The sequence below is a fragment of the Polistes fuscatus genome, unplaced genomic scaffold, assembly GCF_010416935.1.
Source record: "Polistes fuscatus isolate 324 unplaced genomic scaffold, CU_Pfus_HIC Scaffold18, whole genome shotgun sequence".
Classification (NCBI taxonomy): domain Eukaryota; kingdom Metazoa; phylum Arthropoda; class Insecta; order Hymenoptera; family Vespidae; genus Polistes; species Polistes fuscatus.
In genome coordinates, this window is record NW_025113086.1 from 2,247,676 (window position 1) to 2,272,367 (window position 24,692).

Genomic DNA, 24,692 nt, shown 5'->3' on the forward strand with positions numbered 1-24,692 from the left:
GTAATAGAGAGTGACAAAACGTTACTGTTCATACACATTTGTTGCACTTTTGCTAGACTCTTACTATACCTTCAAACGTATATATCATCTATTGTACTTACTATGTTCACCGGAATGAGTTTCTTATTCTTTATCTTGAAACATTTTCTTTGTTCTTACGTTTTCATTTGTTACTCATTTTATCAGATTTCATGTTAAATGATCATCATTTGGGTCATTGTTTCGGTTAGAATAATCTGAGATTTAATATTTTAGATTATAATTCTTATTAAATAGATTTTTAATTATTATCAAAAATATATCTTGTTATATATTACTTTATTGTAATATTATATATATAATAATCCCTATTCTTGCAATTTAAGTTATTCCAAGATATAAAAAAAAACTGTTAATAATTAATAGTTCTATTTTACATTAAACATTATCGTAATTAATAGAACCAATTATTCGTACACTTTAAATTAACAAAATCCCCCTTTTTTTTTATTATAACAATTAATTATAAAATCCTGATACAATATGTTTAACAATATGCAACAATAATTCTCTTTCTCTAAATTTAAATACATGTAGAATATATTGTAACACATAACTCTAGCATGATAAAGATTCGATCATCTTGAGTGCATTCGATATGTGTTGCCCGCAGCGCAACGAATGCGCACCGCGCAACATAATGGCCTCAACAAGCCAAGAGGGGTTGGGTCGGTGGCTCGGTTGCCCTCAAATCATCGCGGTAGTGTGAGACAAATGACGTTCGACCACGCGGAAGTAACGCGATAATGGCAGCCATGAAAGGCTGCCCCACCGTGATATCTGGCGCTTTGATGTCCTCCTCTCTTCTATGTACCTTCGAGCCCTTCATTCATTCACACACACATACACACACATTCTTTCTTTCTTTCTTTCTTTCTTTTTCCTTTCTTTTTCCTTTCTTTCCAAATCATCGATATTGTTTCTTCTTTTTTTTCTTTTTCTTTTTATGTCCTCACATCAACCCAACTAAACTCCTACTCTTTTTACTAGAAAAATTTTATTCAATTTTAAAATCATACTAATTCAACATCAACCCACTCCAATCTAAATCACATCACACTCCGTTTATTAGAAAAATTTGGCTCAATTTTAAAATCGCACAAACCTAACCTAACTTTCTATTCTTTTTTACTACGAAAATTTTGCTCGATTTGAAAATCATATTAATCTAACCTAACGCACCGCCCACTCCGTTTGCTACAAAAATATTCAACGATTTTCAAATAAACGATTATTTAATATTTACAATTGGATAAACGGATGATTAATGACAGATTGATTTTCGAGAGTATTAAATTAATGGTAATGTAAGATGATATTTTAAAAACCATTAACGAGTATATGGAAGCTAATGAAAAGGGGTTACGATAATCGGACCTAATCTTCCATTGAGAAAACTTAGTCAAGCTTCTACGCGTAATTTGCTACTTACATTTTATTCAATGGACACGCGTAGTCGAGTAAGCACTGTACTGTATTCTAATGAATGGGTACTGTATAAAAGGTCGAGGGTGTCAATTTTAATCGTGTCTAAACCTTCCAACAGCATTCATCTAACTAACTACAAACGATATTTTCAATGTTATTGCATTTATCTATGTTTAAACAATAATTACATTTACTATCATTGATTTTTTAAGATCATTGTCAACCTGTATTCTGTGTTAATAATTAATCAAATTTATGTTTATTAATAAATAAAACACTGTCGATTAGTAAGGAGGATTAAATGAAAGATAACGTGCAGTAGTTTTTCGATAAAAATGTATAACAAATAAAAGAAACCTGTTAACTCAGTTGACTCAATCAACAGACCAAAACAAGGGACTATCTAACTGCATCTGGTATCTTTGTTAAATAAAGAAAACACAATCCTACATTCAGAAATCTTCAAACAAACACAATGAATCCTAAAATGCACAGTTCTAAATACAAAAGCAATCATCAAATCTTTCTAACCTAACAAACAGTAATGACCAATTCCAAAAACAATGCTAGCATAATTACTTTATAAACAATTAAAATAAATATTATTTTAGATTAGATAAAAGTGTAGTGACCAAAACAAAGGACCACCTAACTGCACCTGGTATCTCTGTTATAAGAAAACACATATTCCTAGATTAAGAAATCTTCAAACAAACACAATGAATCCTAAAATGCACAGTTTCAAATGAAACAATATTTCTAACCTAACGGAGACAAAACAAAAACAATTTAAGCTCAATACTAACTAAATTCTTGTCTAAACGATTCAAATAAATATGATTTTAGGTTAGATATGAGTGTACCTCCCTGAAGTTGGTCGTAAGGTCGCTGGTAGTTTGTCGGCCAATGGGACCAGCCGGAAACGCAATCGCAATGCAGGCCAATCCCTCTCTGGCTTGTTCGTCCACCCGCTCTCTCTCTCTTCCTCTCTCTCTCTCTTTCTCTGGTATTCGCTCGCCCTCCTGTTCCCGGTAATGACAATCATTACTGAGAATGATTGCAGCGTCGGATCCGCCGACCGAGCCGAGCGCTATTCGGGGGATGGAAAGCACCTTATAGAGTCTCTCCTCGGTCCTCGATGCGAACGGATTGTCACATGCAATCCCCAGTGAGCCCGTCGCGTTAAATTTTAACCTAAGTTTTTCTTACCATATCATATATGTCACACTAATTTCTATTTAATATTATTACCACGAAGATAATCTCTCGAAAAAGTTTCCTTTTGTTTCTTTTGTTTTCGCATATGGTTGTCACGCAGTGAAATTCGGGGTTTTCTTTTTTTGTTTTTATATTTGTCTCATTGGAATGTGAATTGTAAAACAATTTTCTTTTTTTTTCATTAACAATGATTATTTTATCACATAAGGAATTTATAAGTGTACGTATATTGTTTATTCGTTAGAGTTGTCACGGGTTTTTTTTTTTATTCATAAACTTAATGGTTTTAAAGTGATTTAAAGGTTTTTTTGAGAGTGAGTATTATAGTCTAATGATTTGATCGACTGATTTTGGTATATATATATGTATGTTGTTTTTTTTTTTTTAATATATATGTGGGAGTATATTTATTCGATCGATAACTATACTTATTTCATTGTGAATTGTATTGGATCTTATCAATTAAGGATGGTAATCACAGTATATCTGTAAACCGATTCTGACCAATCATTGGAGTCTTGCCAAGTTTGTCGAGTAACTTCAATACTGTTACGAATCGAACTTTAATTGTCCTCTACAAATCGATTTATTTCTGATTGAAACTTATCCACGGATTATTATTTCAAAAATAATCTTTTTACAAATGTACGGTCTTTAATTTTGACTTTTTTAATTATGATTTTCTTTAAATTTATATAACATCTCGTAATAACAAATTTTGTCAAAATTTGAAATTGAAAAAAAAGAAAAAAAAAAAGACATAAATTGAACTACATTGAAATTAACTGCACGCAATTGTTTTTTAATACTCGACACAAATTGAGCAATTAAAAATTATAACCATCATTTATATCGAATAAATGAATACTTATATTACTCATTAAAAATTTATTTACGATTACTTAAAAAAAAAAGAAAAAAAAAAAAAAAGAAAAAAAAACCCAATTACACATTCATTAACAATGTCTTGAAATATTCGTATAAAATGAGAAAGATAGTAATCGTTACTAATGCATGGGATATAATTTGTCGGAATTGTTAGAAAAAAAAAAGAAAAAAAAAAGAAAAAAAGAAAGAAGTATAATATATTCAAATAAAAAATTTCTAATCGTTAATTCGGGGGCTTACCGTGTTACGCTTAATACTAAAACGTTGAAATTATCTCGTTGGCTAGCGGCAAGCGTGAAATTATAAAGATGGATGCACACGATTATATTAACTCACGTGTGAATGAACTTTTAATATCTTGCTTCTTTTTAATGATGCGAAAGTATTCTAAAGAAACTCTTCTTTATAAATTATTAGAAAAAACAAAATAAAATATTATCGATTTAAAACATAAATCCTTCCGTATACACGTACAAACGTGTACACCGAAACACACGTAAACGTAAAATACTAACCTAAAAATAGTGAAGTGAAAGATAAATCAACGAGTCATAACTAAACGCGTGAATATTATAGCAAATGAGAAATTATTGTGAAAAAAAAAGAAAAAAAAGAGAAAAAAACCAAAAGAAAAGGAACAAAACACGAGTAACATTGTCACGGGTGAAAGAATTCTCGTTAATTTCACGCATTATTACATTTGCAAATATTTCTTATGATTATTATCATTATTATTATTATTATTAGAATTACGATATTCTTTTAAAGAATTATGATAGGGAATTTCCGTGTTGAAAGTCGCCAAATCCTATTGCTTCGTGATCAGAATCGATTCGTTTCAATCTTCTACGTTATCAAGATCCAATTCTTTGATCGTGAAAGGAAAAAGAAAGGGAAAAAGAAAAAGAAAAAAAAAAACGAAACGAAACGAAATGAAAGAAAGAGAAAGAAAAGAATAACTGCTTTTGAACGTAGTAAACCGACCTATCGAAACCGCAGATCGTTGAAAACGCATCGTAAAAAAAAAGAAAAAAGAAAAAAGAAGAAAAAAGAAAAAAGAGAGAAAAGGAAGAAAGAAAAAGAAACCCTGCGAGCAATTTACGAAGCGAGAACGGAAAGTCGAAGAGGAAACACGGAAGGATAAGCTGTTTTTTTTCTTTTTTTTTCCACGAAACCAACTCAGAAAAACTCTTAGGGGGCGCAAACTTTGTAACAATAATATATTTCTAACTTTTAATATTATTTTAAAACGACTCGGTTATTTCCATAAATTATTTAATATTCATTTGAAAAAAAAGAAAAAAAAGAAAACAAAACGTGAAAGAAAATTAAAACAAAAATCACGTTTAACGCGTAAAATTCGTTGAAATTATTGCAAGTATTTGTCGTTGACGCATCTTGTATAAAACAAATTCAAATTAATCTTAATGTTAAAACAAATATAATAATAAATAATAATTATTATCAATACACGATGATCTATACGTGAAATTACGAATAATAATTCTCGACAGATATATTCTGGTCATCCATTTAGAAACCGCAGTAACCAATTGTTAGGACAATTTCCAATATTATCGATCACCGCAAAAGTATATTCTTTCAAGACCACAAAGCATACAAACTTTAATCCTACGAGACTAAAAATCGAACGTTGTTATAGAAAAAAAAAATAAAGTACGAACATAGTATCCAACTTTTCAAAGATATATCAAATAGGTTAGGGGGGGGGTAATTATCTAATATATAACTGTAATTATATATATATCTAACATATATATATATAAGATGAAATTATTGATAATATTTCAATTAACGTGCATATTTTTGAAACTCGGCACAAACTTCGTCAGGAAAGTGGTGGGGGAAACTATGAGAAAATTTATAGGTTAATCGAAAAATTTTAATCGATTTCGATCAAAAATGAACGTTTAAGAGATATTAAAAAGAAGATAAAGTTAAATTGAACATTCGTACAAAATTTGTATTTAATTATGGCGGTATTAAAAGTGTCCCATCGATTTTGATGCGTAAATGTGCACGGTTCGATTATTTGAGGTTATCTATAATAAGTAACACGGTTAACCTATAACAAAAAATTGAAATTTTTATGTTTTTACATAAATATTATTTCTATATTAATAAAAATAAATCAATTTCGTGCAATTATAAATTAAAACAAAATATAATTTACCTGCAACATACATGAGTCTTTTTATTTTCTAAAATTGCATGCCGTAAAAGGTTATGTAACCAGATTTTTAATATAATAATAAAAAAAGTTTAATCAATTATACGAATGATTAAATATTAAAAAGAAAAAGAAGGAAAAGAAGCAAATGTATTTCAAATAAATCGGTTCAAAATAGTTTTAGATACCTGAGAAAGAGAAAATGAGATATAGGAAGAGAGAGAGAGAGTGAGAGAGAGAAAGAGAAAAAGTTTGTGTACGAGAGAGGGAGAGAGAGAGAAAGAAAGAAAGAAAGAAAGAAAGAAAGAAGGAAAGGTGAAATGAAAGAGCATGCGAGAGAAAGAGAGGAATATATAGGAGAAATGTTTCGTAGGTATATACCGAGAGTTGTTGGTTCGTGTGCGTTCTTTCTCGCCGCGGAAAATATAATGATGGCGAGCGTTTCGTTCGAGCGGTACTAGCGTTGGAAACCTGCGATAAGGAGGGAGTGTCTACTGCCGCCATAATGATAGCCCTGAGCAGCTCTCTGACTCCGGTACGCGATGCACTTGCCTGTTGTTGTACGGTGCACCGATTGTATGCACACTCATACAAGCATAACCACTCGTTCGTTCTCTTTTCTACAACGACGATCCATGTCCACGCACTTTAACGTCTTACGAAGGAGAAACTTTTTCAAAACGGGGAGAAACAACAAAATAGAAAGAAAAATGAAATCTATACGAGTTATTTCAGAAAAATTATTATTACTCGATAAAATTCTAAATTGAAATTATTTTATATTATTTGTCATATTATAATTGCTATTGTTCATTTGTTAAATAGATACATCATTTTATTTGGTATGATTTTTCTTCAATCGATTAGATATATTTTTATTTATAAAATCTGTTTGGTCTCTGCATAGTATAAAATTGTAATTAATTAATAAATATCTATATAATTTGATTAATTCTTAATACCAATTCAAGTTAGAATTCTATCTAAAATAACATAAAAAATATAATTTAAGAATTTCAAACAATCAAATATAATCACAGCACCTCACATATTTTCTACAAATTAAAAAATAGAAAAAAGTAAAACAAACCCTAAACAATATTTAAATTAATAAAAAGAGAAAAAAAAGAAACACAATACGAATCGGAGAAAAATATCGTAGAAAATAATAATTTAAAAATATGATAAAACGAAATTCGTAGGAATAGAAAGTATGAAAGAAACGAGACTAGTGGTGATAAAACCAAGAGGACGAGTATCGAAGAGGGTTAGGATCGTGAACATAGGGCTAGCAACGGGATTGGTTGGGCCCCTTTGGATTCATTAGCACGCGAACGGCTATTGGCTGTCCTGGTACCGAGGTGTACGGTCCTTTTTGCTTTTGGGGGGCAACGTAATGACGTGCTACGTTCTCGTCTCAGCCTGTATAAGCTAGCGATCGTACGCGAGATAGTTATAGTTGTATACTATCGGAGCCCTATGCGTGTGCATCAAGTTTTGCCCTTCAACATAGGTCTGCGCATACTTCCAAAGATATCTTCCTAACCGGGGTGTGGAGTTCTGGCTTCATCGCAAATGGCTATTCGCCACGCAGTTCATTTTACAAACTATAACGTGTATATATATATATTTTTAGGGTGCCAGGATTAAATATGGCGTTCTATACTACACGCACACATGCGCACGCATGCACGCTTATACATACATTTATTATACAGATATATTTATTGGATGAAAGTTTAGTATCTCAATAATATTTTGTTTATATTATTGAATATATTTTTGTTCGGTTTAAATAAAACCGAAAATAATAATAAAAAATTTAAATATTCGTTTTAAATAAAACTATTGATAGGAATTTGTTTAAATGATCTATCTAATGGATTGAAATATTATTTCTAATAATATAATATATTATTTATGTTGGATACAAATTTTTAAACGATTTTGAGTAATCTTTATTTTAAATTAAATATATTGTATTAATCTGTAAGAATTTTTTCAAACGATTATATGATTTTAAATTATTGTTAAAAATATATATTATTTATATTAAATAAATATAATATTTCATAATATTCTTGATAAGTGTTAGTATCATTCATCTATAAGATATGTTGTAAAAAAGTGATTATTTTATTTAACGTTAAATGAAAAAACAATATAAATTAAATAAACAATTATTTATACTTGCGCGAATTTATTTAAAATAATTCAAACGATGATAATTCAAACGCGCACGTTTTACACTTGTCACCTCTTTGAATATTCTTAGAAGATTGATCTCAATGTTGTTTACAAGACGGTATTGATTTATATCTTACCCCACTTTGTCTACAAAGTTATTATCGTCGTATATAAAATTACGAATTATGTTTATTTATGAAGGACGTTATCAAAAACGTATAGAAAAATCATACATGGTTTTATTTGATATAAATTTATCGATGAATAAAGTACAGTAACAGTATGTTACAACTTTTTAACAAAGAAATTATTAAAAAATATTAATCGAATAAAAAATAAAGAATATAAAAAGTGCATGATTAGAAAAATAATTTAATTAATTTTTAAACCCATAATTGATATTCAAACATTCCAACAAATAATAAAATCATAAAAATAACGATTAACATTAAAATACTTGTAATAATCGAAAGGGGTCAATTGATATAATAAATTTGATTAAAAATAATGATTAAAAAGTTGCATTTAACAATTTATTAAATATTGAATGATGGTTCCTTTTTGTCATATAAATCATGGTAGGAAACTCATCCTACCTAAAGTACCACCACAGTACACCCCTATATTCGCGATTCACGAGAAGTGGGCTTTGGGGTGCTTTTTTAAGGGCTCTTTAAAATGTCGTCGAACGGTACTTCTCATTGCACTCTAGAAACTTCTTACTAATGCGCTGGTAACAATTGTTTTTTATTAACGAGTACCTTTCGTTTCTATCTATTTTTTAACTCGTTAAAAAAAAAAGAAAGATATTTGCAACATTAATTACGTCGAAAAAAAAAGGAAACACTATTTTATTTTTTTTTTCAATCAAAAAATTCGTTCGACAAATATGAAAGTTAAAAATTGAAGAAGAATATAATAAAGAATTTCGTGTTAGAATAGACAATTGAATTATTTTATGATTTATATCATAGATTCATAGTAATCCATTTACCTTAATCACAACTACGTTTAGAGTAGTAATATTATTATCGCGTGTCGACTATCTCGCACAACATGAGAGGGTGGTTTAATTTAACTTTTATATGTATATGGTATCACATAATATTCATAAGGGTTGTTGTTTTTATAGATAATCAAGATAATATACATTAACAAAGATGTAATTGCATCTTGCATGCGTGCATGCTGCATGATTACTCGTACAAATTTAGTATCCTCATTAATAAGCTGTATTAAATATTATCCAATAAAATAATACTTCGATTTTTTCAAATGAATTATTCGAGAAAGAAAAAAAGATGATAATAATATTTGTAAGATTAATTTATCATCAAATCAAATAAATAATAATATTAAATTCATAATGAAAATTAATGCATGATTACTCGTACAAATTTAGTATCCTCATTAATAAGCCGTATTAAATATTATCCAATAAAATAATACTTTGATTTTTTCAAATGAATTATTCGAGAAAGAAAAAAAGATGATAATAATATTTGTAAGATTAATTATTATTCATTAAATCAAATAAATAATAATATTAAATTCATAATGAAAATTAATGCATGATTACTCGTACAAATTTACTATCCTCATTGATAAGCCGTATTAAATATTATCCAATAAAATAATACTTTGATTTTTTCAAATGAATTATTCGAGAAAGAAAAAAAGATGATTATAATATTTGTAAGATTAATTATTATTCATCAAATCAAATAAATAATAATAATAAAATTCAGAATGAAAATTAAAATACGCTAAAAAATAATTCGTCAAATAATATTCGTCAAAATAATTCGTCAAAATAATTCGTCAAAATAATTCGTCAAAATAATTCGTCAAAATAATTCGTCAAAATAATTCGTTTCATGAATAATGTTTCTTAAGTTTTCGATATGAAATGTACAATTTTTATCGTGAATTATTGAATACATATATATAGATATATATAAGTATACAAAATGGCCATTGAAAGGTGGTTTTGCAGATATGGATCGTGTCCTCCAACAGAGGGTTGGTGGGATCCCTCTGGTGCAACGAGGGGTAGTGAGCGGTTGATGTCGTCATGGCAACAACGATCCCTCAGTAGCCGAACCCTCCTACACCCTTCATTCAACTCTGCCACCCCTGTAATCCGCTCGAACCCGAAGACAGCCACTACGCAATTTTCGCGAGAGGATACGCATTTTTTCTACGTTACCTCTTAAGAATAACAATAAATCTTTTTTATAATCCGTACGTATCTTCGTATAATTAAATAAATTGAACCAATTTTTTTTTCTTTCTTTTTTTTTCTCTTCAAAACACACTTTAATACGAATAATTTTATGACGAATGAAAGAAGGAAGAAAAAAAAAGAAATGAAAGAGAAAAAACCCGAAGAAATGTCATTGAAAAAAATATTCAATGGGGATGGTCAAATGTTTAATATCATCGATACGATAATTGCAATTGATCTAATTGAATAATAAAATTTGTATTTTTAGGTAAATAACAGATATTTTGATTGATAATCGAGAACACAAAGATGGCAATTAAATCGAGTTGGATAATTGATAGGTTTGCATGTCCAAATATATATTCCTGATAATTATTGAACTATCATAGATATTGGTAATAGATATCAAAGCACGAGTAGTACCTAAATTAATCAATAAAGCCCCATTTACAATTATTTAATAAACTTTAATACAAAAATAAGGAAACGATTCAATAAATAAGAAGAAATCATAAAAATGGAACTACAAACTATAGGAGTTGCAAAAAAATCTGTTTATAAAAAAGAAAATTACGACAAAAAATAATATGAATTAATCTTAACAAATCACTTTAAAAAATAATCATTGAATACGGAAAGAATTGATAAGAATAATTATAATCGAACGATGCTTATATTTTTACAAAAATCATTCTAAATTAAATCGCATAACAAAATAATTAAAAGAAACCCATATAAAAGTAAAAACTAATTACAGAAGTAAAAAAGGTAAAAGGAAACTACGATACTGTTCGGTAAACTCACAATTGTCATACTTACAATTCTGAGCATGCGTTCTCGTAGAATTGTTAAGACCTTGATATAAAAAAAAAAATAAGAAAAGAAAAGAAAAGAAAAGTTAAAAAGAAAGGAAAGAAACGTGTGTACAGTTGTAAGTCATATGTAATATATAAATCTTTCTCTTCGATGAATCGTGGGAAATACTTGAAACGGAGGACAACAGAAAACAACGGACATACGAGGATAGGAAAGGAGGGATGAGGGGGGTGGTGGTGGTGGTGGGGGATGGGGGGAAAGTAATGTAAGTACGGTTACGGTTAGTGTTGTTCCTCGTGTTTCGCGAGCTACGCGATCCTACGTAATAATCGGTGCCCCGGAATTTCAAGTATGTCGGTGGACCGTGGTAAACTCGCTACGATAAATAATTGTCTTCCCTTTTTCTCTCATTTTGTTTTTTCTATCCCACGCAAAACTCTGCCAGTACCAATTCCCCACCATTTCGCGCAAAACTTTGCCAATTGGCCTTCCCCGCTAGTCCCAATAATACATTCATTTGCCTATCGCGCGAAATTCTGCTAACCCCACTCCCCATCAGGCCCCATCAGGCCCCATTTCACGCAAAATTCAACCAGTTGTCCTTCCCCACCAACCCTTTTCCCCATTTCGCGAAAAATTGTGCTTGTTGTCTTTCCCGACTAGTCCCCATTTCACGTAAATGATATGTTCATCCGAACATCACGCGAAAATTTGCTAATCCCACTCCCCATCAGGTCCCATTTCACGCAAAATTCAACCAGTTGCCCTTCCCCACCAACCCTTTCCCCCATTTCGCGAAAAATTGTGCTAGTTGTCTTTCCCAATTAGTCCCCATTTCACATAAATGATATGTTCATTTGACCATCACGCGAAACTCTGCTAACCCCACTCCCCATCAGGCCCCATTTCACGAAAAATTCAACCAGTTACCTTTCCCTACTAGTCCCCATTTCATTCAAATAATATATTTATTTGACCATCACGCAAAATTCTACTAATCCCACTCCCCATCAGACCCAATTTCATACACCTTCATCTTTATCTTCGAAACTATCAAAGAAACATTGATAGATACTAATATACGCGGTGCTAAATAATATTGAATAGTTTCACATCAATCCGTGTGAATTTTACGAGCAATAAAATTACTATACTTCAGTATTATATATGTATATGTGTCTGTTAGATCATCAGATATCTGGAAGCCAATAATCTTCGTACTTTCGATAATACTTATTTCCTTCTATTTTAATCGTACAGGAGTTAAATTTCTTCGATGATATTCTTCGAAACGGTTTACGATAAAATGATTACGGGAATAAATAATCGGCGGGGGAGTAGCGGGGGAGGGGGGGAGGACAAAAAATATTACAAATAAAATGGGCTGGATCAACGATCGTTGAATTTTATATTCCTATCACCTAGTCTGTTTCCAACAAAAAAAAATTAAAAATAAAAAAAACTGAAAAGGTAGGAAAAGGTAACGATAGAAATGAGATATTAGGAATAGGGGTAGACTTAGATAGTCCGATCCTAATTCGATCTTAGGCTCATTATGATCTTAGAGACCTAGCATTAGTATAAACATGGATCTAAAGTCACCCTATATATATATACACCATATGTATATCATTATTGGGACCCTTAGTGGTGGCCCGTTTTGAATACGAAAGAAGAGATATTATGTTAATCGATCAGACGATATTCTTTATGGTCCCAAACTGGATGACCCAAGGCTTCTTCCTTCCTTCAGCCATTGTTATATTTTTATATTGAAATTCGTATTATGTTTTTATTCTTATTGTTATCTTTGGATTATTCTTCTCAGATCCCATGAGCACTCGCCCCCCCCCACCTCCACCCCCAACCTACCCATCTTTTGTTCTTTCCTTTTTTTTCTTTTCTTTTTTTGGATTCATCCAAGAAATCGTTAATAAAATTCGTATGAAATCAATTGGGGTTAACTATGACGTTAAACATTATCAAAATTTGGAACTTGATATTGGGTAGGATATTATTTCGGGTGAATACTTGTAGGATCCTATCCCCGTTCTACTCTCTCATGAATATTTATTTAGGTCAGAGTCTCGTCGATTAAAGCGGCTTTTCGACGCTTCGTTAAACCACCGACAAAGCCAACTACGTTTCCACGTAGTCTCTTTACCACGAAGAATAATTAGACCTCCCTAACTCTTCGTCTATCTATCTATCTGTCTATCTGTCTCTCTCTTTCTTTCTTTCTTTCTTTTTTCAACCCTCGTCGTTCCTTTTACTACTTTCTCTTTTCTTTCTCTTTGATTATGTCGACGATTTTTTTTTTCTAAAAGTCGTAGTAAAATATTTCACGTTTAATCGGCACAAATTTTTCAGCTCATATTTTTCATCATTTTCTTTTCTTTTCTATTGTTTTCTCTTCAATGTACTTCAACAAATTGAAAAACATTGCAACATACGTTCCCATAAGGTATCCTAACACTATAGTAAAATATAATTTACTAAAAAGAAAAATCTCAGCAAACTGTAATACATCGTACGACGTAAAAAACATGCTGTTCAAGCACGCACAAATTACCGTAAAAGAAAAAACAATTTCCAAATTTGCTCGAAAAATCTACGAATAAGACGAATACGAAAGAAAAAAGAAAAACAAAGTAGCGATAAAAAGAAAAAGAAAAAAAGAAAAAAGGAAACCACGGCTTTTATTTTCTTCTCCCCCGCCCCCTTGTTCGAGATAATCGATAAAGAAAGAAACAAAAAAAGAGAAGAAAAAATCGATAGATAAAGATTATGATCGTTACTATATAAGAAGAAGAAGAAAAAGAAGAATAACCCGTCCGCGTTGTAAAACGTAATTCCTTCGGAAAATAAATCAACAGTTTTTTCGCGAAACGAGCTTAAAATCCTTCTTGCCTCCCTCCCGACCCGCCCCCACCCACCCCTCTTTTCCCCTCTCACTGTTAGAAGTGCCATTAGCGACGGCAGGCAAGTACTTTAGAAGCTTCCACAGCTTTTCCGTCTCTTCTACTCTTCCGTTGTGCTTTTCGAGAATGCTAACGCAACGTCGTAGTCGTTGTCGTCAATGATGCTCGCGATATTGCACTCATTCCATGGATTCTTATCGTTCTGGGATAGGGAAAGAGGATTCAGGAAGAGAAAGAGAACGGGGTGGAGGGGATGAGGATGGGGGTGGGAAAGGGGTAGGGGAAAGGGGATAGAGTTGACTGACTGAGTTGTTATCTTCTTATCGTCAACCATGATGTATTACGATTTCATCGAATTGATCAACATTTTTACAATATTTCGTGTCCATCGAATTGGAAATTCTTTTTTCTATCTAAACGCGATCGTTGATTGGTTGATCGATCAATCGATTGATCGAACTGGTTTTGAAGAATATTTCGAAAGATTTGTTTTTGAACTCATAACCTAACTTCTTTTTTTCTATCGGATTTTTGTGTATCCATATTGAATTTTGTTGGAGGGTAAACGCGATCGTTGATTGGTTGATCGATCAATCGATTGATCCAAGTGGTTTTGAAGAATATTTCGAAAGATTTGTTTTTCAACTTATAACCTAACTTTTTTTTTTTCTATCGGATTTTTGTGTATCCATATTGAATTTTGTTGGAGGGTAAACGCGATCGTTGATTGGTTGATCGATCAATCGATTGATCCAAGTGGTTTTGAAGAATATTTCGAAAGATGTTTTTCAACTTATAACCTAACTTTATTTTTTCTATCAGATTTTTGTGTATCCATATTGAATCTTGTTAGAGGGTTTTTTTGTTTCGAATCAGATCCCAATTGTATTTTTTTGTAGGTTATATTCTTAAATGTGAGTTATATCGATTGCATACGCTGTTCGGCGAATCGTATAATTCGTTTTAGATGAAATCTAATTTTGTATATTTGTTCTTTTTGTTTTTTTCAAATTTCTGAAGGTAAGTCGAATCGATTACGTACACGTGAGACTTGACGAGAAGTTACGTAATTCTATTATACAATATATACGAAATATTCTAATCACATTGTTAAAATGTACATTACCAACCGCATTTAAGCGCGAAACAAATGATTTCTTTTTTGTTTTCTGGTTTCTATGATAAGATTGAAGAAAAAAAAAAAAGAAAAGAAAAAGAATTTGTATTTCATATTGCTAAATATAAGTTAGACGTCACACTTTTACGTATCCACGTTGTTGAAGCTGTTTAAATGGACACGAAAAGTGAAAAAATATCCCTGAAGAATGTGTAATTAGTTCTACGAAATCTTCCACTCCTTAAAGTTGTCGCCGTTGTGTTGAGTAAAAAACTGCGAGTGTGCGATAATAATGCAGTTGGTGGGTAGCGAACGAGCGCAACGTCTTCTTGAAATCTTCGCGAACTGTACGAAGAGAAAGAAAAAATGAAAAAAAGAAGAGAAAAAAAAATAGAAGAAGAAGAAGAAGAAGAAGAAGAAGAAAATGAAAGAAAGAAAGAAAGAGTGAGCGAGTGAATCCAGCATTTATTTCTCTCGTAGTAGTCTACGTAGTATATGAAGCCTACGGATTCAGGATTAATGCGTTTTTAATAGTGACATAACTGCACCCTTGCTGGTATACCTTTTTCTCTATCTTTATCTATCTACCTATCAACATCTGTCTCTGTTCTTACCTTGGTATTACATCTTTCTTGAAAGAATTTTTAAACACGCGTTCTATCGAAGCATACTGAAAATTGCACGAATACATTACCTCTACCTTTACTTAAACAGTATCCACTACGATATTCTACAGATTATTATAGTATTTTCTAATAAAAAAAAGAAGAAAGGATAAAAAAAGAAATCAACGTTCAATTATTTCCAATGATTTATCAAGAAAATTATTATCAAATTATTTAATAAATATGTTAACGAATTATTTAACAATTAATTTAATATATCCGTACGTTGTACAAGTTAACATTGTCGAATTAAATCATTTGTTTAAACATTGTATCAAATATTTTTATAAATACGATTTATAAACAATTTCTCCTATGATACAATATTACGCATCGTTGATAAGTTAAATCCTTGAAAAATCATAGAAAATATTTAACATAACCTATATAACCTATATTTTTGTAAATCATAGACGAATCATAGAAGTAAAACAAAACAATTATGAAAAATATTCTAACAAACGATATTGCATAATAAACAACTCGCATAACTTAATCGTAAATTCGCACAGTTAAGTTTGAAAGAAGATAATGGATCTAAGAAAGGGGGAACGTGGAACGTGGAATGGGGAAGGGTAAGATGAATTATTATTAGGATTAAACAGGTTGGTCGCCGCGCCTTCTACCAAAAATTTTCTTCCCTTTTTCTTTTTCTTTTTCTTTTTCTTCTCTCTTTCTCTCTCTTTCATCTCCAATAATTTTACCTTTAGATTCGCCGATATACCTAAGTACTTACGAGGAAGGAGAACACCAGTTGTTGAGCGAGATCCGGGGTGCCTTTCGAATTTATTTTCTTCCTTTTCCTTTGGCCAAGGAATACCAAGGGAAAAAAATCTAATTGGCTGGACCGAAATCTATCTCGCGAGGGAGGAGGGTTAAAAGAATAAGAATAAAAATAAGAAGAAGAAGAAGAAGAGATAGGTACGAGGGTGCGAGAATTGAAAGGAACGGAACGGAACGAAAACCAGAAGAAAAAGAAAACAAAAAAATAACGAAACAACAGGAATGAACACCAAAGATCGGAACGGAACGGAACGGAACGGAACGCTAAGAAAAAAGGAATAACCTAAAAACTACGTGCGCGAGCGAGACGACGAGATGGGGGTAATAATAATAATTAGGGCGACAAACGGCTGGCTGGGGCTAAGGGTGAGCCTGAAAAGGGCGGAGGGGGGGGAGGATGAACGAAAACAAAAACAAAAAAAAGGAATAAAACGAAACGATAGCGGCGAGATGCGAGCTGGTGGTGGTGGTGGTGGTGGTGGTGGTGGTAGTTGTATATACGCCATAAAACTCATCCACAAAATGGCGCTTCGTACCGAAGGTACGAAATTTCTCATCCGTTTTAGTTTTTAATCGATATTCGATATCGATCGTAATCACTTTCGATATCGATCTTTAAATTGCATATTAAATTTCTTTCTCGAACGTTCTTTTAACCGAGCGAGAGGTGGGGGAAAGGGTCGCGGGGGGCGGATTGAGACGGGGGACGTGATCGTGGGAGGGGAGTGAAGGGTGAAAGGGAATTGTAAGGGTAATAAAAGAAAGCTTGTCTAATACGAGCGAGCTGAATTATTTTCTCACACAAATTACACATCTATCAGATATCTAATAATAATTATGATATATATATAACATATGGTTGGATTGTTGTAATAGTGTAAAGAAATAATACGAACCTAACCACCAACGGTACAAACATAAATCTGAACGAGTTTCGTTATCATTGTATCTTCGAGCGAGTTAAGCCCAAGAGGGTTGACCCTTTTTTCCCCCGTTTGGGATACTCTTCCTTCTTCGATACTACCATAAGAAAGAGAAAGAGGAAAAAGAGGCGGAGGAGGAAGAGGGTCCAGCATTGTTCGCGGACAATGTAAGCATGTACGGAACGAAGAGTGGTAATCGAGCCGTGTAACATTTATAACGTAATGGGAGGGCCTCACCGAAGGCCCATAATAATATCAATTACATGGCCAAAGGATAGAAAAAGATAAAAGATCCGACACACTGAGAAAGAAAGAAAGAAAGAATGAGATAGAAGACGTTCTATCGCAAAGCGCATTCGCGAATCTGTTGGGAAGAAAATTGACGATGCACCCCATCCATTCAGTTTTTGTAAGCCAACCAGCTGTTTTTTGAGTTTTGTATTTTTTTTTCTTTTTTCTTTTTTTTTCAAGATACCTAACACCCCTAAATCTGAAACTTTTTACATTTTCTTTTTTGTTATCGTCAGATGATAAATACTAATGACGAGATTAACCGAGATATAAGCGTACGAGGTCGTTGCGTTACGTCATGCTCCGAATGCACTCGTCACAACCGACCTATCTTACACCTAAACTCACTATAATACTACGTCGTACACGCGATCGTAGTAGCGTTAACTATCCTCGCATGTTGCATAGAAATATATAAATAATATAGTTGGTGTAGGTATATACTAGTGGTTCCAGTGTATATGGGATGATACCGGTCCGCCATGACTGTTAATGCTGAAAATTTAAAATGGCAGACTTAACCTAGAAAACATTAATATTACAATAATTCTTATTTCATGCCATAAATTCTAAAATATAATAATTATCATTTAATCGATGCATTTTCCAAGTTTCTAGAATACTAAAATTAAATTTCAAATACGAACGCAAACTAAACCAATGCTACGAGTAATAAGAAAATTTACAAACTGCAAGATTCATAAAACGAAAACAAAAAAAAAACAAAATACTACACCTAATCGAAATACATCGAAATTAGACAAACTCTTGCGATATAAAAAAAATCCGGATAGAAAGAAAATATCGAAAAGATAAAAAGTAAGGACAAATGTATCGAATAATAAAAAAGAAAAAAAAGAACACGAACAAAACAAAACCGAACACAGACATCCGATTCAATTTTTAATTTGACTTTTCTCTTTTCCTTTTTTACATCAACTTCTACTTCTACTTCAACATCTACTTTTTCTTCTTCTTCTTCTTCTTCTTCTTCGGAGAGTTTTGTTTAATGGCGAAGGCGGTAACCGCGCTCAAAGCAGTCAACCAATGAGGGGCCTGCTGGAAATCATACGCGGGATCGGTGGCCGCGCGTCGGCCTCCGAGAGTGGAGGTGAAGTTAGCTTAGGCGAGGTTACGCCGCTCCTCCTCACCAACACCAGCACTACCACTGTTGCAACCCTCTCTTCACCTCCCTCCTGCCCTCCCCCCCCCAATCACCTCACCACTCCTCACCTCACCTCACCTCTGGCGCGTCCCTCAGCGACTCCTTAACATTCGACGGGCCTGTCCCGACGCGCATCGTTCTCATAGAGGTGGGGCTCCCTCTCTTCGATCGACGTTAGGCATTTCTTCCCCCCCTCTCCCTCTTTCACACACTCTCCCTCTCCCTCTCACACTCTCCCTCTTTCTCTTTATGTTAAACTTTTACATATACACATACTTGGATTTTTGTTATTTTATTTCAAAAGAAACAAGTGTTCTGTGCTGTCAAATATTTCGGTTCAATGCTAAAAATTACAAATCTTATACATTTCTATCTAACACACATACATATAACTATGAACGTTAACAATTTAGGATTAATTTATTTTATTTGTTGATAGATTTTGATTCATTTATTCGTTCTTTTTCTCGCTCTTCAACTTTTAGGTAGACACATACTTCAAATATTTCGGCTAAGTGGTAAAAATTCGAGATCTTATACATTCATATCTAACGTACATATTTATTAACATACACATTATTAATTTAGGATTAATTTATTTTATTTGTTTAATAAAAATTCACTATGATAAAACATTGATTATATCTTCGTGAAGTTTTCGGTTAATGAATCAATCGTGTAAGATAATCAATGTAATAAATGAAATATTTATCAATAGAATTATAGATGAAAATGATATCTAACATCTGTTCTTCGATAAACAACCATGTTTAAATCCCCCTATCAATAATCATACTCATATTCTGCCATTGAAATGATAGAAATTATCAAATAACAGTACTTCCCATAATTTCGCTAAACCAAAGATACAACCGACGCGCATTACCAACACCGCTATCAATCCTAACCTCACTTTTTAAAATCATATCAAATTCCCTTTACTTTCACGATATAATTTAGATCTCTAATTCAACTTACATTAGTTCAAGTATTTAGACCAAACACGCCTCGAATTAGAAAATTGAATCATTTTTCAAGTGAAAAATCGATTTAACTTTTAACGATCATTCTTTTCATTCTCGGTCAATATCCCACGGTATGCTTTCTATAATAATAATAATAATAATAATATCAATAATAATAATAGTAACAAAAATAATAACAATAATACTTTTATTACACAGAGATATTAACGCAAAAATAACAACAATAACAACAACGAAAGAAAGAAGAAAGAAGATAATTACTTCGAAACGTTAAAAAAAATCATATAAAAAAAAAAAAATGAACGCGTAATAGTGTTAACTCGAAAGCGACGGAATGGAGTTATAATCACCTTTCCATTATAATTACACCCAAGTTTTTCTTTCTATCAAGATAATTGGCTTATCGTATTAAAACCCACCCTATACCCCACCCTCCATTACAATCCAGCATCCCAGTTAATAAACGTCGGTTTAATTATTGTCTTCGTTAACGTTCAAATAAGTACTCACTTACTCATACAATACTATCCTACTAGTTTTTAAGTTACTAATTTACAAGGTACTAACTTATTAGATATCGGTTACTCTAACTTAATCAATATTTATATAATATATTAATCATAAATTACACTAATTCATAGAATATTAATCTTTTGCACTCGAGTGGTTTCTATCGGTCACCAATTACCTGTAAAAAAATGAGACACATGCATTAATTTATACATTATTAACTTATTAAAATATACAATAATATTTTAACTTAAACAGTAGTAACCGTATCTTACTAATTATTAACTTACTAAGTACTAACTAGTAATAAATTACTAGATGTGTCCACATAATGATGAAAGTATTCTAAGTCATATATTTCTTGTTTCGAGATATTTAAAGGATTACATTTGAACATTAAATGAATTTTATATAATATTAAAATAACAAACACTATCTAAAGGTTCATTTTTGACAATATCGTGAAAATTATATTGAATTAATTTAGTTGAAAATAATGTTATGTGAAATAACTAGTAAACTCATTTTTTGTTTTTCATTTTGACTTAGAATACTTTCATAATTATGGTCACATATTACACATATAAACTTATTAGTCAACAAATGACTATATTAATAAAATATTAAATGACTTTAATCAAATGTTAAAATATTAAAAAGTCTGATATTGAAGGAAGAATTTAGTGATATTATTTTCTTCGGGTTAGGAAGAAAATTATGGGGTTGTTATAAGGTACGACGTGGGAAGTGGGAATGGCGATGGTTGAAATCCAAGAAATTGTTGGGACCCATCGATGTTTCCAAAGGCCTTCTTCCATTATTATTAACTTTGAACAACTTTCGAAGACGTTTTTTGAATCCACGTTATATGTATGTGTGCATTTTAAATGTATTGGAGTACATATAAATGGATAGAAATGTATAAATGAGTGAGTTGAAAACCCTTCGTTTGAAAGAAAGTGAAGAATTGACAATTAGTCGAAGAATTCGTGCAGCTTTGTCGATCCTCTCTCTCTCTCTCTCTCTCTCTCTTGGGAGAGAAAAAAGAGAGAGAAAGAGAGAGAGAGAGCAATTTTCGAATCGCGTGCCTCATCACCTGCTGGACTCTCGTTTCTCTACAAACAACACACCAATGTTGTCCTACATAATTTTTCTTCGAACTTGCCCGTTTTATTTCATTTTTTTTTCCATATATTTTTTTCCTCTTGCAAAACGTACCCTCCTTTCACTGTAAAAAGAAACTATTTTATATAATAATTTTTCATTGCAAATTTATTCGATATCTTGAAAACTTCATTTTGTTTTATTAATGCTATTTCATTGATTTTTTTTTGATATAATTTGTGTGTGTATGTGTGTGTAAATTCGAACGATTATTTGATCATTTGATAAATATTAATAATATTATTATAATAAATATATTATTATTATTATTATTTTATTGATTTTAAGTTTCTAATTTGTTAACAGAAGTCTCGTTTAGTTGTTCACATATTTTTTTTTGTGTACGACTACAATTGTTTATTAGATAATTAATAAATATACGATATATTTATAAATAATATAAATATATTATTGCTCGCAAAAATAAATAAATAAATAAATAAAAGTTCTTTTCTCACGAGATGATCGAAGGGAGAAGAGTTTGCAGCATCGCAATCACGTTTTCGCGTCCTTTCATGTTGCAGGTGCACCGTTGCTTGCAAGAGGAGGAGGAGGAGAAGGAAAAAGAGGAGGAAGAGGAGGAGGAGGAGGAGGAAGATGAAAAAGGGAAAAAAAAAGGAAAAAAAGAAAGGAAGGATGGAGAATCTTGGTTTAATCGTAAATGGTGCGGAGTGAAAGCCGGCCGGACATTAAAATTTTCTCGATTGACGTACGAACGATGAAATTACCGATTTGTAAATCCGACCGAAAGAAAAAAAAAAAATATCTATTTAATAATACTCGTGAAGAAAACAACAAAAAAAAAGAGAAAAAACAAAACAGTATCTCTCGTTAAATAAATAAAAAAATGAATAAATAAATAAGATACTTTTTTAAATTTTGTTTTCAAAAATCCGATCACATTCGTAGAATTGATTTTTAATTTCATATTTTTTTCTCATTCGAAATTACCACAATTGTGGTTAGTTTTTTTTTTACATATTATTATACATTAATAATAATTAATAAGTTCAATGATCGATCAATCAGCGTTAATTTCATTTATTTTCATTGAATTTATTTCACCTGCGCGCAATTTTGTAATTTTTATTCGATTAAAACGTAAATAATTTTTCATTTATATATGGGGATAGAAAGAAAGGATTACATTTATTTATTTTTTTTTCTTATTTAACATTCCTATTCTTTTAATTATAATCATACATCACTGTCTCGATTAATAAATTCAATGTTAAATTTATTAGACAGATGATAAAGATCGATTACTAATTGAAAATATTGACGCGAAACAAATTAGGCTAATGATCCTCCTACCTATTGGTATTGACGGATAAATAATACGATAGAGGATAAAAAAAAAAAAAAAAAGAAGAAAATAAAAATTGCAAAATAACAAAAGAAAGAAAAAAGAAAAAAATAAAAAAAAAAATAAGAACGCATTGTTAAAGTTAGAGTTGCATAAAGCAAAATTCTCTCTCTCTGTTACTTGGATCATTATCGATCATTATTAGATATCAATGAGATATCTCTTGTAATATTACAAACAAATTATATTTCTCCGTTTATTTCCATGGAAAATCGGCCAATTATTAACCGCATATTTCGTGCCTATCACTAAGGATTTTAAATATGTTTAGGTATGTGTATACATACACATGTATATGTGTACATATACATATGAAAATGTGTATTTATACATATGTATAGGTGTACTTATGTGTATATATGTGTACATAGGTGCTTACGTCATCTTTCTATATATTTATCCTTTTTTTATTTTTTTTTGTTCATCTTATTCTTGATATTTCTCCTATCATTTTTTTATTTCTTTCTCTCTCGTACCCTCGTCTTAATCTTCCGATCCTTTTGTTTGTATTTTTTTTTCTTTTTTTATTATTTCATATACGAGACAACAATAACGGGCGCAACTTGTGGATCTCGAAGATGGTAGAAGAGACGAACGATGGATGGATGGATGGATGGATGGATGAGCTTTGTGAATTGTACGAGACAAGAATAAGACGGAATAATAATCGATATCATCGCAATCTACAGTAATTACAGATAGTTGATGCCCATTACGATTTACGATTTCTCGAAACTCGCAGATGGGAAACGCAGGACACTCTTGCACCCATCTTCCAGCTACGTCTAGAAGAAGAAGAAAAAATAAAGATAAGAATACTGAAAACGAAGAAGAAGAAGAAGATAAAAAGTAAGGATAATAAAAAAAAAAAAGGAAAAATACTTAAAAAGGAAGGAAAAAAAAATATATATTTATGATTTTTCAACGGAGGATAATTCGATTGTTATTCGCACCGTGTTGCAGTTCTACGTTGCTTACTTAATTGTTAATTAACGTATTAGGTTTTTCTCTTATTTCTTTTTGCGGTCATGTGTAGGTCGTAATCAAATTTCTAATAATAGAATTAGAAAAAAAGAAACAAATTTATAAAATTATAATAGCGAAGAAAATGTGTTATTATGTTACAAGTACTATCGTATAAAAATAATAATATTTGTGATTTGATTTATTTCGATGTATTAATTAATAAATTAAATATAAACACTTGTTATTCCTTCTTTCTTCTTTTCTTTTTTTACAGTTTTTTACAAAATAACTCAACCAAGTACTATCGTATAAAAATAATAATATTTGTGATTTGATTTATTTCGAGATATTAATTAATAAATAAAATATAAACACTCGTTATTCCTTCTTTCTACTTTTCTTTTTTTACAGTTTTTTACAGAATAACTCAACTAAGTACTATCGTATACAAGTACTACAAATACTATTGTATAAAAATAATAATATTTGTGATTTAATTTATTTCGAGGTATTAATTAATAAATAAAATATAAACACTCGTTATTCCTTCTTTCTTCTTTTCTTTTTTTACAGTTTTTTACAGAATAACTCAACTAAGTACTATCGTATACAAGTACTACAAGTACTATCGTATAAAAATAATAATATTTGTGATTTGATTTATTTCGATGTATTAATTAATAAATAAATATAAACACTTGTTATCCCTTCTTTCTTCTTTTTTTTTTTTACAATCTATTACAAAATAACTCAACTTCTATCACCAAATTTTCGTCTAATTTTTGTATTTAATTTTGAAAAAAAAACTAAAAAATATATTTGTATATACATATTTTTTTTT

The 24,692-nt window shown here is 31.1% G+C and overlaps 1 long non-coding RNA gene across 4 annotated transcripts; it reads left to right on the top strand.

The window, feature by feature from the left end:
- The first annotated feature begins 2,565 nt into the window (after nt 1-2,565).
- LOC122515468 lies at nt 2,566-23,714 on the top strand. 4 transcript variants are annotated; one of them, XR_006303276.1, is made up of 4 exons: nt 2,566-2,999; nt 6,138-6,299; nt 9,948-10,195; nt 23,429-23,714. It is a non-coding gene; the product is annotated as an uncharacterized LOC122515468 (long non-coding RNA). The 4 variants fall into 4 exon arrangements; XR_006303274.1 differs by lacking the exon at nt 23,429-23,714 and adding an exon at nt 22,044-22,084; XR_006303273.1 differs by lacking the exon at nt 23,429-23,714 and adding an exon at nt 16,408-16,593.
- Nucleotides 23,715-24,692: the final 978 nt, after the last annotated feature.